Raw genomic sequence first — 14783 nt, 5'->3', positions numbered from 1 at the left:
AAGTTAAGCAGCTAGAGATACAAGATTTCTATATGCTCGTTACATCGCTGGCCCTCTTTTCTATTATATTGGCATATTTTTACTTGTGTGACAGGTAATTGCTAGATGCAAGATTTACATATCACAATTTACGTATCACAATTTCTTAAGCTCATTTTAAAAAATATACTATAATACACGATTTTAATAGTGTTTACTTCTTTCTTCTCTCATTTGCGCTGCCATCTTGTTTCGCAACATGTTGCGCGTAGGTAGCGGAGAAAAAGTTTAATGGGAAAAATGGCGCCCGCTCCCGGAACATGTTGAGTAGCGGTAACTGAGCGAAGTGCGTTCAGCAGCATCTACACAACAGTTGTACAACAGTTGCGTCTGCTGAACGCGCCCAATCAATATGTTGTTTTTCAGTAAGAGCTAGAAGGTTATTACGGAAAGCAGCATATTGATTGGCTGTTGCGCGAACTTCCGCCGCACGGCAAGCATTACCGCGTCCTGTGTGCAGGAGCCATAAAGCAACCCTAGGCTGCGTTCAGATTTCCCACTCGGGTATATTCTATTACTAGAAGTGCTATAGTATATGTGACATATACTATAATGTTTCTAATAGAGTGCACCCGGATGAAGAATCTGAACGCACCCCTAGTAAAGAGCAGGGAGGATATGCGCGTCAGGAAGATATTAAGCCCATTCTACAATTGCGTAAGCGTAGTTGTGAACGTAAGAGTCAACCAATCCGAATGTTTTATTCACTGATTGCTTTACCCTGATTGGTTGTCGTAATCACAACCACTTACATCCACGTCCACGCAAATGTAGAATGGGCTTTATGCACATAATTCTGCACATAATATGCATAAAATATCTAATATTGCACTATTTTCTTGCAGAAAATGCAGAAAACACCTGAGACGCGCTCACTCTAACCTAAAAATAACCTCTCTTTCTTCAATATATAGTCCCAGGCAATTTGCACTTTACCTTAATACTACTTCACGATTTGAAAAGAGATATTGCGCACCACCGAAATGGTACGACTTTGCCAAAAAATAAGGATAAGCGGACAAAATCCATAAAAAAAGGGAAGAGCGTTGGCAACGTTCAAAAGTTCCTAAGATCCATAAATTTATTTTTCAAGATTAATATTATTGTCGGACGGATAAGTATACACTTATGGCTCCTGCACACAGGACGCGGTAATGCTTGCCGCGCGACAGCCAATCAATATGCTGCTTTCCGTAATAACCTTCTAGCTTTTACGGAAAAACAACATATTGATTGGCTGTCGCGCGGACTTCCGCCGCGCGTCAAGCATTACCGCGTACTGTGTGCAGGAGCCATAAGACATTACTTAAGACGGCCTTGAAATAAGATTCGACTATGAATACCGGCTATAGCTAATTATTCTTGAAACAATTGGCTGTGATTGGTCAATTCTTATGCTTTGCAGCTTACGACATCTATTATAGATTAAACCTAACTGGGCGGATTTAACTGTGACGTAGTTATGAGAAAAGACATTAGATGGCGCCAGATTAGCCATGTTAGACAAATCTTTTATCGAGTCTAACAGCTTTAGACTCGTTATTTTATTTTGTTAGTTCCAAAGTTTCCATTAAAAGCCGCCACTGTGTCATAAAGAAAGAATCAAATAATTTAACTATAGTCAGACGCGCTTTGGTTCTCATTGAAAAATATACGAAATCAACGAGTTACAATTTCGAACGAAATGAAGATAATGAGGAATGTTGCAGTTGAATATTTTGCAGTTTAAAGTATTTAATTATTAAGTATTTATTTATTATAGTCAAGTTTCTAAGATTGGTGTTGTTTATTGTTACGATATATGATGTTAAGTAGTAAGTGACAACTGCTCAATGGTTAATCTATTAAGTAACCATTGCTTGAGTTTTGGTATCAAAAACTTTCTATATAAGTATCTGTACACAAAATCGAGCGATATCTTTAAAGATTAGGTTTTCTTTTTTTTACGTCACCGACAAAACCCGAAAGGTTATGTTTTACTTTAACATCGAATTATTCGGCGATAAAAATTGCGCGTTTATTTGTATTTGGTATGTAATATATGTAGTATTTAAATGAAAGCAGAACATTAACGTTTTCATACAATTTAAATGTGACTTGTTTTGTCTAAGCCACACTAAAATAAGTCACACTAAGTCATAATAAAATAACATTTATTCTCAAGTCAGTTAGCATAAGACAAGCGCTTTTATGTCCAGATCACATTAGTTATATAGTTGTAAGCGATTAGAACTGACCACCGGAGTTATGTATAGTTTACACGCTCAGCAATCAAATCGAGAAACAAAGTCAGTTAAGCTATAATCACCATTAGAGTTGAGCAAAGAAAATTATTGACGTATATATAATTGAGTATGCAGACAGTAATTATACGCGTTACGCACAATTAGTTAACACAATCTCCGCGCAATATCGATCTTATCGATTGTGCTTAAATCGCACATTGCACGCAAAGAATATCGCAATCTAGATAATTTTTGTATTTTCGATTTAATTCTCTCATTACTAGAACGAATTAGAATGTCTCGCGCCACTTGCACGTCTGTCACGTGTATATATGCGTATGTGTCGATTTTATTATTGAAGTTGCACAATTATTGATCTAGATCGGATAGGTCGGTTAATTAGAAAAGCGACATTGCGCAATGGCACGCAAACTCGCAAATTCCTCCTCGAGCTACAATTTAATGCCTTGTCAACATTGGCATCATACATGTTTCTGCGCGGATATCATTAAAAAGAAGAATTCTAACGAATGCAAAGTGCATGTTGTGACACACGGCCTTGCAGAATAAACACTTGGTATCGATATCGAATGTTTCATTATTTTATAAGTGATCTGATTTTCTGTCATACGTAAACTCAGATTGTTCGATTTTTAAATATCGAGATTCATGTCGATTAAGATCCAATTAATAATGAATTTCAATTGAAGCACATTTATTCAATTGAAACATATTGATCTCTGATTGATTAAATTATCATTGAATTATCATTAACGCAGTTTACGTAACAGAAAAGAAGTAATAGTATGGCAATATATATATTAGAGTTGCATTTCAAAACGTCCTTTTTGAGGAAATTTTACTCGATACTCTATAGTATATGGGCTGGTTGTTCCAACTTCTTGGTAAATTAACTGATAATTAAATCATATGTCTGTCTTTGTCTACATTGAAGGAAAAACAAAGATAGACATATGATTTAACTATCAATTAACTTATCAGGAAGTTGGAACAACTGGTCCTATGTAACGTAAACTATATACGGAGAACAAATTTGGCTCTTTTAGCAAAATCGTCGTTGCTACTGCATATTCGTAGTGACATCAAAAAAATTTAGTTGACGTAACTGATATTACAAATAATAATTTGTAACGAATATGTTATCAGAGCAGAAGTAGTTTCGTTACCAGAATAGACAAAATTTGTTGAATGTATTTGTTCTAAGAATCATTTGCTAGACCAGCAGAAAATTTGTTGGACCAGCGAATTATTTTTCTCCGTGTAGATATTGAGTAAAATTTTCTTCAAAAAGAACATTTTGGAATGCAACCTGCGTTATAACCAGCAGCACCATAATCATATTTACTACAAGAAATGTTTATTACTGTATAAAATAGTGTTTGCTACAAGAATTCCTAGACTATAATTATGTCAGTGTGTAATTATAGTGACAAATACAAAACTTTTTTTTCTCAGCGAATAAATGAATTTTTATGAGATAAAAGAACATGATAATGCCTCTGTTTTACTGCGTTGTAACTTAATTATCATGACGATTTAATGCCGAGTGATTTCTGGATTCATTCGTGTCGCAAACCAGCGAGCGTTATCGCGTATTTTGAAAACCGCGAAACAGAAACCGCGTCTTCGCATCCACACGTCTCTGTATATACTTGACAAGCAGACGCGCAATACTTGTCAGACACTCGATTTTCAGCGCGTCGATTACAGTCAATAGCGATTTAGAGACAGTTTGTCGAAATTGTCTTTATCGTAATTAATTATGCAATATCCAAACTATACTGCGTCATTATCGTCATGCCGCAGATAAACACGCGCGATCGCGATACATTCGTGGAACATACATTTCGCTCGACAGGCAATCACTTTTCTCACGGGGATTCACGGGATGCGCCGTTTATGATCTTGCCCGGAGGAAACGATCAAGCGACTCAAAGTACTCTGAACGAATCTTTTTTGTTCACATTACGGTCTCGCTGGAACGTGGGACACTGCATAACTCGATTCGCAAAAATTATCAGTTAGTCGTCGTTATCGTATTTGCGCAATCTGACGTCACACATGTCCCTGATTGCGTTTGTGGAAATATGTTTACAAGGCATTCCCTCACGATATCCCCAGGGCGTTTGCAGCATGATCGACGCGCAAGCGCGCGTTAATGGACTTTTTATAAACTCTTCGAAGCGTTTCTGTCTTATACGTGGAATTAACGACCTGATGAAATAGTCGGAACACTTCCAAGCTACTTCGAAGCTAATGGATCATACCTTTTGACCCGATGGGGATCTTTCGTTCGACGCAACTGTACAGTTCTCAGTCGCGACTGTAATCGTATCGGATATTTTCAGGATAACCAGCCGTCTGCCCGTAGCCGCATTCTTGCGGTTTTCGCTCGGCGGTCCTTGATTCCGGTCTCGACGGTTCTAGGATCGGTCGAGAGTATGGAAGCGCGAGCGGTCTCGCTTGAACCCTCGCGAAAACCGCGATCGTCCTTCACCGAGACGCTCGGCTGGAATCTCGCGAGGGTCTCGCGGTACTTGTCGTCTCCTCTTCGTCGGCTACTCTCAAAGCTCATGATCCTCGCATTGCTCCCTGTTAGATTGGACTCGAGTCAACAAACCGCAGTAACACACGATCCATTCCGTCGGATGGGGATGATAGCGGCGAGAGGCAGATTCTCTTCCGTGACTTCCTCGCGGAGGATCGCATGCGACAGCGAGGATCTATTGCCGAGAAACGGAACAGCACGAGTATCATCGACTGCGATGCACTCGAGCAACGGGAAACATTGCAGCTGCACGCACGATACTCCGCGAGCAAGCCGACAATGAAACGCGTCACGCACGGCGAATCCTCGTTTTCGCACGTCATCGTACACCGGTGGCTCGCGGGCGACGCGAGCTCTGCAATCATCCCTTGCGCAACCGACGGAGGCGAGCCGACGAATTGGGAATTTGGAATCTGTATTTCATCTGTATTTTTCAAATGGAAAACGATGTCCTGATGTAGTGATTAAGATTCTATTCTTTGCACTCACGATTATTATTATTATTTACTCAAAAACAGGAGAAACCTTTGGTGTGCATACATGAATCAAAAAGGAAACGTTTCTACAAATTTGGAACAATACAAATAATTAAATCAGATGACAAATAGACTTTTAAAGGGTTTAAAAAAAAAATTAAATTATATTAATATTTTGATATTTAAAGAGCTATAAATTTATAAGAATTAATATAATAATATTATTTATAATAAATTTATAGATAAAAAATTTTATTTAATTTAAAAGATATCTAATTTTTTTAATTAAATTGAATTTATTAATAATTAAATAAAAATTAATTAAAATTATTTAATTAATTTATAAATATTATAAGAATAAATGGGATTATCTATTTATTAAATTAAAAATGATTTAAATTTATTATAACATATTTATTAATAATACTTTAAAAAGTTAAACTAGACTCGAACCTAGCAATATCAGTCAGCTCATAATGAATTTTTTTATTTGTTTTCTTTTTTTACAAGATATAGGACAAAAAAGAATATAACTCTCAAATTTCTCAAAATTTTCTCTTGATTCTTTATATGCATTTTTTAATTCTATGATCTTCTGAAAGTATACACAAAACAGAAACTAGCTTCCAGAGCTAAGAAATAGCTGTGGCAGATAAGATGTGTCACTGAAATAGGGATAGCTAATGTCGATATTACCGAGGCTAAATTTATTCGCTGTTTAAACTTCAGCGCTACAGCGTGAAATATTAGCTGCTAAAAACAAATGACTGTAGCAAACAAATGATTGTAGCTGTGCGGCAAACTTCTTTAATAAAATTTAGGAATAACTGCCATTTTCTTAGCTACTTAAAATAATGTGCATTTTTAACGTCATCTAATATATTTGTATTTCATAACGAATGAATTTTAGCTGTCATAGCCAATTCTTAACAATGACAGCTAAATTAGTTTTTTGACTAAGTTTGAATCACCTACCGCAATTTAGCTGATATTACTATGTAATTTTTTTGCGTATAAATTAGAACACTTAATTAACGTATTTCTCTTTCAACACCGACAGACTTTCAAAAGACTGACAAATGGGATTTTAGGAATCGAATTTAATCGTGATGATATGAAATAATGTTTTAACTGAGTAATAAAGATTCAATATTTTGTAACAATTTGAGTTTTAATAATTTTGAGTGCTAACTCATAATGAACTTTTTATCTGCTTTTCGTGCAAAACATGCGGAAGAATGGATGTAAATTTAAAAGTTTGCAAAGTTTCGTCACAATTTTTAAACGTATCTCTTGATTATATATATACTTTCTACAAAAGTAAGCAACTAAAGCTACCAATTAAAGTAAAGAGAATATACTGCTAAATATAATTATTCACGGAGGGGCCTCATTAATTCTCGAATTAATTAACAGGTTCGCTCTACTTACAACTTATTTAGAGAACTACAGTCGTATTTTCTCTTTTTTTTACATAATTTTGTAAAACATAATTAGATAATATGGACATGGAAAAAGAATGTTTTGCCGTTACACATAACTGACGTTGTTGGCTATAGTGAGAGAACATTGCGTCACGCGTATGTGATGTTAGTAGTAAACGTGTTAAGAAACTGAAAGAGAACTGAAAGAAAACAAAACATTTAACTAACGTTCCGCTAGTTCCGGCAACTGAGAGCAGGCACACGAATGCAAAGGGTTAATCTAATTTAACGGTCAGCGCGCGTGACTATTTCCCGTGCGTGCGATCTCCTCCGGCAATTCGCCGAGCCAGCCGAGGTACACAAGCCACGGTTTTCGTTTCCCCGTATTCACATTGCGAGATCACCTGGCGGTCCAAAACGGTCTCTCGCTCGTCGGAGCGATCTCATCGTCTCGCGAAATTCATCGAAGTTGGCCGGCGTTTGTGACCGGCACACGTTCACGTTCGCGCTCGCTATCCGTCCGAGCGTGTGCTTCGCGTTTCCCTACCACCGGCACTCGATGGGCACACGGTGGGTACCTGGTGGGTACCTGATGGTCTCTACCAGCGGCACTACATCGCGTTATCTCCTCACTCGCTATTCGACAGATCGTGGACCGCGCGCGAACATCGTCGAATGGATCATTTCGTTTTCCTCTGCCGCCCTGCCTTCTCCATCATCGTTTATTGTCTCTCGTTATCTTGTCCCTTTCTCCCCATCTTCGTCTCTCTTTCTCTCTCCTTCTCTCTATTGCCCTTTCTTGCTCCTCGATCAGACAAACTCTTTTCTCTTTCTCTCCCCCGTATACGAACGTATACGACTCGCGAATTAAAAAGGAGGCCTGTGGCCGGCGCGCTTGGAATTAATCGCGGGAACGTGGCGAGTGATCTTCGAGCTGTGTCGATTGCGCCGCTCTTGAAGCTCTTGAAGCTGAGTGGATCAATTATCTCGTTATCGGGTGAGCTCTTGGTTGAGGAAAAGGAAGTATGAGGAATATATCTTGTGATTATCAACAGAAAGTGAGCCCTTAGAAGGAGGAGGCGGATTCGGCAGGATTCTTTCTCGTTTTCAAATAAAACATTCCAGACAATTAGTCCTTCGATTTTTTACAATACTCTTGGCAAAGTCATCGCGAGGGATGTGGAGGCAGACAGAAACGAGAAGCGAACTGAAATAGTCGGTCGATTGAAACGATCGTAAACTTTGAACGGGATTTAAAAAGTATCGCGATCCTGCGCGAGACCGAAACGTCAAGTTGCACTCGATAGCAGATAGAGAAACTCGCTCGGTGTCTCTTTCTCCTCTTTTCCAACTCTCTTTCTCGGAGAGCTTGTTGTGAGTTACATAAAGACGGATTTTACTGGACAGTTAATGAACCCGGTTGTGCGTGTGCCCGTGGAACGTTCAACGGCGACGAGGACGACAACGACAACGACGACGGCTACGACGGTGGTCGGGTTGACATTACGTAAGTAAACGCGAATAATTTCTCATCTGAAAGCAACGAAGAATGTGGCCCAAGAACACGGTCGCGCAATGCATATACACACGTCGCAAAATGATTTTGCATCGAAAAAGGGAGAAAGAAATAGGGAGAGAGATAGCTGAAGACAGACAGAGAGAGAGAGAGAGAGAGAGAGAAAAGAAATTTATCTTAATCTTAGAGGACATAACCCTTAAAGGCAGTTAACGTATGAGGTTATATAAAATATATGGATTAATATTAGATAAAAGAAGTAAAATATCTGGTATAATATTTATAATAGTTTTAAAAATTTAAATTGATATGATTGAATTAAAATTGAATTAATGTATTTGACGTATTTTGAGAAGTTTAAGTATCAGCATAGATATTTATTAATGATCTAAAGTATTTTCTTTTTTAATTATGTATAATTTCTAATTTTTAATTTTTAATTATGTATTTTTAATTATGTAATTATGCATATAATTATAGCTAATTGGTCACGCGAACGAAAGAATGAAGACAAATTAGAAAAGTGAAAAGCAAAAAAATCCTTAGAGAAATTTAAAATAAACAAAAAATATGATAAAACAAGTGAAAATCTCGATGGAGCTCTTACACACCATCGAACTACGAATACTTGCCTTCCTCATATAGATAGAGAAAAAGAAAGAGAGAGGGAAGAGGGAAGTAGACGTATCGGAAGGAAATGACAGGTCATTTAGCAGAACATTAAAACCCAACCTCCGACGCAAGTAGAAACAGGAAATAATTTTCTCTATGATATTGGGGAAGGTGAAGAGAGAGTGAATCAGGTAGAAGCGAGAAAAAGCGGCGAGTTTTTGTATTTCATGTGATATTTTGTCGATCATTTGATAACACATTCTTAATGTCCGCGTTAATGTCGAAAGTGGTCGAAAGTTTGCGGTGCTTTTGCAGTGATTCGAGACAGCTATCAACACGTACTATCTGCACGTACGTCGTTATCTATTTCACCGTTATTCTCAGTCGTGTCTGAGTGTACATTTAGTCGTCTGATTAACATTACCCAGCATGATTAACGTGCTCAGTGGTTTTAGACTATCACGATCGCGGTACTTCTAATTATGCTGAGTCCTCGGATTACAGTCCGAAGAGTAAGACGGCCTCTTAACGTGGCGGTGTCGATAATGTGACCTGGATGTGACACGGCACACTTACGCGCTTGCAACGGTTAGATTGACCTACAACAATTACGCGCAATATCTCGTCGAGGGATCGTCCCGCGAGCTGAGTATCCGACGCGATTTATCGCCCGTGGCGGATAGATTATTAACGCGGTATTAATTGTGAGCGCGTTATTTAACTCTAGCGGATCCACTCGCCGAGCGTACGCGCTGACCGATTTCACGTGCGTGCCACTTTAGGAAGTGGGTTCACGAGCAAATCCTCGGAAATTTTGCCGGAGTTTTCTCATCTATCAATGTCCGATGCACTGCGAGTATGCCGTACTTAATGCCACCCGGATCTTCTCCTCGTTAAATCTCGGATTCTGCATTCCTGAAAGTGATCTTCCCGCTTACCGAGTCGCACTCGGTCTCGTGTTTTTCGCTCGTGTCGCATTTCTCACGTTGATTTACTATCGAGAACTCGCAATAATTTATTTTACAAAGTTTTTGTGAACTCGGAATGAAAGAACGTTCAAATCAATAGTCATAACACGCGCGGGTGCGCGTTAGCGTAGAGTGGAGTGGAGTCTTTTCGCACTTATTAATCGCGACGCGATAACTTTTAGGTGACACACAGACACACCTATATCTTTTACGCATGACAATTTTTCATCGGGTTATCCCTCCAACGTGACATCTTTCACACGTTCGTGTTACATTAACGATAGCCTAAGCTCTTTTTTCTTCATTTGCGACATTGTCATTATCGTCAGTGTGACACTCTTCAAAACACATTATTGAGAAATTATGGTTGTGGATAAAATTTGTATCGTGTCTTCACGCCGTTTCACTACGTATTACGAAAATATTTGCCGCGGGCGACACGACGTCGATAACCGAGGTTCAAAACCTCTTTATTGCATCTCTGTGACTGTGAATGAGAACGTCCTTTCGGAACCCCCAGGGAATCTTTGTGCGGAGTCGCGGTCTCGTGACGATTGTGCAAACAGCTCGTACCATTTCGGAACTCGAATTATGTTAGACGTTTTGAAATGAATGTGCCGAGTCGTCACATCCTGCGCGACCATCTATTTTACGGTAACATGAAAAGTATTCTTCGTCAATCGTCCGACAATGCGGAACGACCAGACATTATTTCCTTCTTTTGCCTCGCGTAATTCGTACAAAACGTTTTACCCGCGTCTCATTATGTGAACGTCTCATTATGTTCTCGCGATATGATCTCAGGAATCTGGCGAATTCTGAAAAGGTGCTTAGCGACGAATACCGCTCCTTGATGCGTTCATCATCGTGCAAACGATCGAGCAATATGAATAATCATACGCGAACGTTTCTCTTTACCTTTCCTTTTCATATAGATTTTATAGACTCTTCAGTTTCGCTATGTTTTTAGTAACGCAGAAATAGAATGTCAATAAAATCTATCTTGCTAAAAAAACGTAGCAAATTTTTCAACAGCACGTTTCAATTCCTAAAATATACGTAGCATATGTGAAGTGAAAGGATAATCAATTACCGCGCAGAATGTCGAAATCTATCCCTCGATTTCAAAATTCTGCAGTAATTTTATAGTTATTCTACAGAAATGAGTACAGTAATTCTATACTGAGGGAAATTATCTGATAAAAAGTTAACAGACGGATATTTTAGATAAAATTCCAATCAGAATATCCGATTAAATTGTATCGGATACTTCCGATCATAATGCCATTTCATCAGATAAATCGATCAAAAAATTATAAACCGATTATTTCTCATCGGATGTTTCCTAATTGTATATAAAAATTGATCAGTATTTTGATCAGAAATATCCGTTTGTTAATTTTTTATCGGATAATTTTTTTCAATATATAGTAATATAGAATATTAGTACATTTATCTATAATATTATAACACATTTATATTACAATACATTTATCTATTTTATTATTATATATTATAGTACATTTATCTACAGTATTAGAGAGAGAGTAGAGAGAGAGAGAAAGTATATTAATTCTTCATAGTAATATTTCCCATAAAATTCTGTCCGCGTACAAACAACCCCGCAAGTCACAATTTTGGTTTTACATTAACCCAAGATCCAGATTTCCGCCAAATTCAAGAGGTCAATGGAAACAACACTGTATAGGTCGTTGTACCCATTTCGATAATAAAGAGAAAATCGCACTGCGTTACCCCGCGATTTGCTGCGCGCGCCACATTGCTGGTGCATTCGCACCAAACTTGCACTTTCCATATCGACGGCCAAAGTTTCGACTTGCTAGCGCTTATTGCCATAACATCTAATTACTCGAATTGCGTGATGCTTTTCGCGCTAAGGAAGAAATGGAAAGTCCCTTGCAGTGACCGTCATTCTTTTCGCCAGCGTTGCCCAAGATAATACGGCTGCCTTCGCGGATTTCATGTCGAAACCCGAAGAAACCCCGAGAAAGCAGTTCACCAACGTCGACACGTCCAGGTGGAAGTACTCGCGCGATTACATATAACCACGAGTAATCGCCGTGCGATTTTTCATAACAATTCCGTTGCCGCGGATTGCTTCCACCATGTCGATCATGTACAAATCGCACGCGAATAAATCTGCATTAAAATACCAGGCAATCGACGTTGCGTGCGAATTTTGAGAATAAAAATGGGATGTGATTTATTCGCTATAACATCGGATTAATATCGCGAGATTGCTAAGAAATTGTTTTTCTCTCAAAAAATCGTACTTCAAACGGCCTTGTCACCTCTTGACTTCCCTGAAAGTATGTAATGTCTCTAGACAGAGCGCATGGTGCCTCTAGTCAGTTTTGGACATCTTAATCGATGAAAATGTCCTTCGACTAAAATAATCGGCAAATAAATCTTCAAAATTAATCAATCGTTATATATAAAGTCACAAATAGTTCCATCGTTTGACGAAATTAATTGTTAACTTGTTATCAGAAAAGTAGGGTCCACTTCATTTTCTTTAAATTTTTATATCTTCAGGATTTTCTGTTGGTTGTTATTAAATCTCAATATTCCATAGAATTATGAGAGATATATCATAAAGTTTGAGAAATTATAAAAATACAAAAAAAAAGGAAAAACGAAATTCATCAAATTCCATCTTTTCAATGACGAGTTAATCAAACTTTGTTGTAACTAATTACACACTGATTAATCATTAATTTCATTAATATGTAAATCACTCATAATTTTGTGAAACAAGACATTTTTCGCGATTAAAATAAAAACAAGGGAAAAATAAACAATCGCGTCTAAAACTACAAGTTTTAGAAAATTAATCAATCATTGTATATAAAATTACAAATCATACCATCAATTGACGAAATTAATTATTAACAAGCTTGTTTGTGTGATTGATTATATACCAATTAATAATTAATTTTATAAAATTGTTTGTTATTAATCTATTTTTAGTAAAATATGAACGAGCCAACAATTTCATTCAAGATAACTAAGAAATCTTATTAGCTTAATCGTAAGCATTAATCGAAATTTTCGGCTCATTCATTTTATCAGAAATTCGCTTAGTCCAATCCAGTTTTTTTTCCGTGTGAATTTGGTATAAATTTCAGTCTCAATCACGAGATCGCGAGACAGGGAAGTGACATAAAACGTTATGCATTGCCGAAACATGCAATTCGTATGGTAATCCTCGTCTCTGACGAGAGAAAGATTATGGATCTTCTGATGTCTACTTATACTCACGCCAAAGCGATTTCGCATTAATTGGCTGCTTATTCGTCGCGGCGCCTTTTGTCCCGCGAAGAGGTCGATTATCAGCCGCAATTAAACGCGCAATTGCGCAATATTTCTATTCCGGACGATGATAATGCATTTAATGAGAGCGACCGATATAAGCGCGCTATTGAATTAATAATTACGATCGGACCGCGAGACGAGATAATAATCGGTACTATTGTTCGGAAGAGTTGAACAATTTCGCGCGATTTCGGCAACTGGGAGTATTCCATTTCTCGCAAGGATGTCACCTGTCTCGGAGCGTTTACTCTCGAGTTTCGTTTTATCGTGATCCGCGATCGCGGAATATTTCCGATGCGCTACCGACACGGAACCTTGGCAGCTTCACGTGTCACTACATAACAAATTAATATGCAACAGATTGCAGCATGTTTTGATATTTATATTAGCAGGATAATGCATATTAACTCAATTGCCTGTGTAATGCGTTGACAAAAAAGTCGGTCTGTCACGCGGAAGCAATAGCTCAGATATGACGTGCAAGGATGCAAAGAAGTATTTATAATTTCCCTTATCATGCTGACAAAAGAAAGATAAGAGGAAGAAAGAAACCAAGATGAAAGAGTGAACAAGGAATATTATGCACGTGATTAATAAGTGCGCGGAAAATACCCAGTATCCTGCAGACGGAAACGCATCTCTAATCAACTTGTCATCTCAGATAGTAATAACAAATGATTAGACCGTTGCATCGAATAAACAGCGCAAAACTATAATTATATTAGAAAATTTCACAATAAAGAAGATAAAATGGGAACACCGGCGTAGCCGATGGGATACGCGATGCGTGATCCTCTTTGATATTCCACGCGAGAGTAAAGGATTCTCGGGACAAGGTGGTGCTGAGTAGAGTCACTTTAATCAGAGTTTGGCCTTAAGGGAATAACTTTTGATTGATCCGTTACATTTCGTCAAATCCCACACAATATTCAACCACAGTACTATGGCAGTAAGTGAAGTTAGGTTAAGAAAAGATAGACAAAGAGGGAGATTGAAAATATGTCTCTCTTTATCGTAAGATTTTGACGAAACCGCGCATTGTGGCCAAACTCTGATTAGAGTGATTTTAATGCTGAGATGCCAAAGGCGACACGCGCAACTCCGAGAAGCGCGCGCACAAACTCGATCGAAATCGGGCAAGGACGTTCGGTAGAAAGGAGTAATGAGAGTTTACGAACTAGAATAATGTTTCCTCGATCGCCCGGCGAAAGTTCGTCGCGGCGGCGCGATGGGCGCGATCGCGGAGCCAACAAGGAGTTCCGTTGCGTGCTCGGTCGCGCGATTTAGCGTACCGGAGTGAAACGGTCGGCTGTCTCGATATGCAACGACGTTGGTATCGTAGGCTATCGTGGCTGAATTCACCCCGGCTGATTTCACTTCTTTCGATGATGTCTTGAGGTCGTGAAAGCTCCGATCTGCTTTGCGCGAGCTCGCAGAAACGGCAACGCGCGTCTCCGTTTCCGCGCTAACCGTCAGAATGGAGAGACTTATCGAACTTCTTTCTCGATATCGTAGTTTGAGTGATTAGCGATGTACATGAGATTGTCATTACTCACATAAAGAGAAGGTTGAATGCAGATCTGAATGAAGAGACGGAACAGGAAGGGGGGGGGGGGGA

At 38.5% G+C, this 14783-nt stretch overlaps 1 protein-coding gene across 1 annotated transcript in view; it reads left to right on the top strand.

Moving 5' to 3' along the window:
• The first annotated feature begins 7330 nt into the window (after window positions 1-7330).
• The window catches only part of LOC116845787 (scavenger receptor class B member 1), a 45192-nt gene continuing 37739 nt past the window's right edge, over window positions 7331-14783 (top strand). Inside the window, exon 1 of the mRNA XM_032818883.1 lies at window positions 7331-8240. The gene's annotated coding sequence lies outside the window, so the exon portion shown is untranslated. The remainder of the gene's footprint in view (window positions 8241-14783) is intronic.

This window comes from Odontomachus brunneus, unplaced genomic scaffold (genome assembly GCF_010583005.1).
Source record: "Odontomachus brunneus isolate Ranch 3 - 2012 unplaced genomic scaffold, Obru_v1 Obru_scaffold_058, whole genome shotgun sequence".
Lineage (NCBI taxonomy): Eukaryota > Metazoa > Arthropoda > Insecta > Hymenoptera > Formicidae > Odontomachus > Odontomachus brunneus.
Note: the sequence above shows the minus strand (reverse complement) of the source record. Positions and strands in the feature narration are given on the sequence as shown.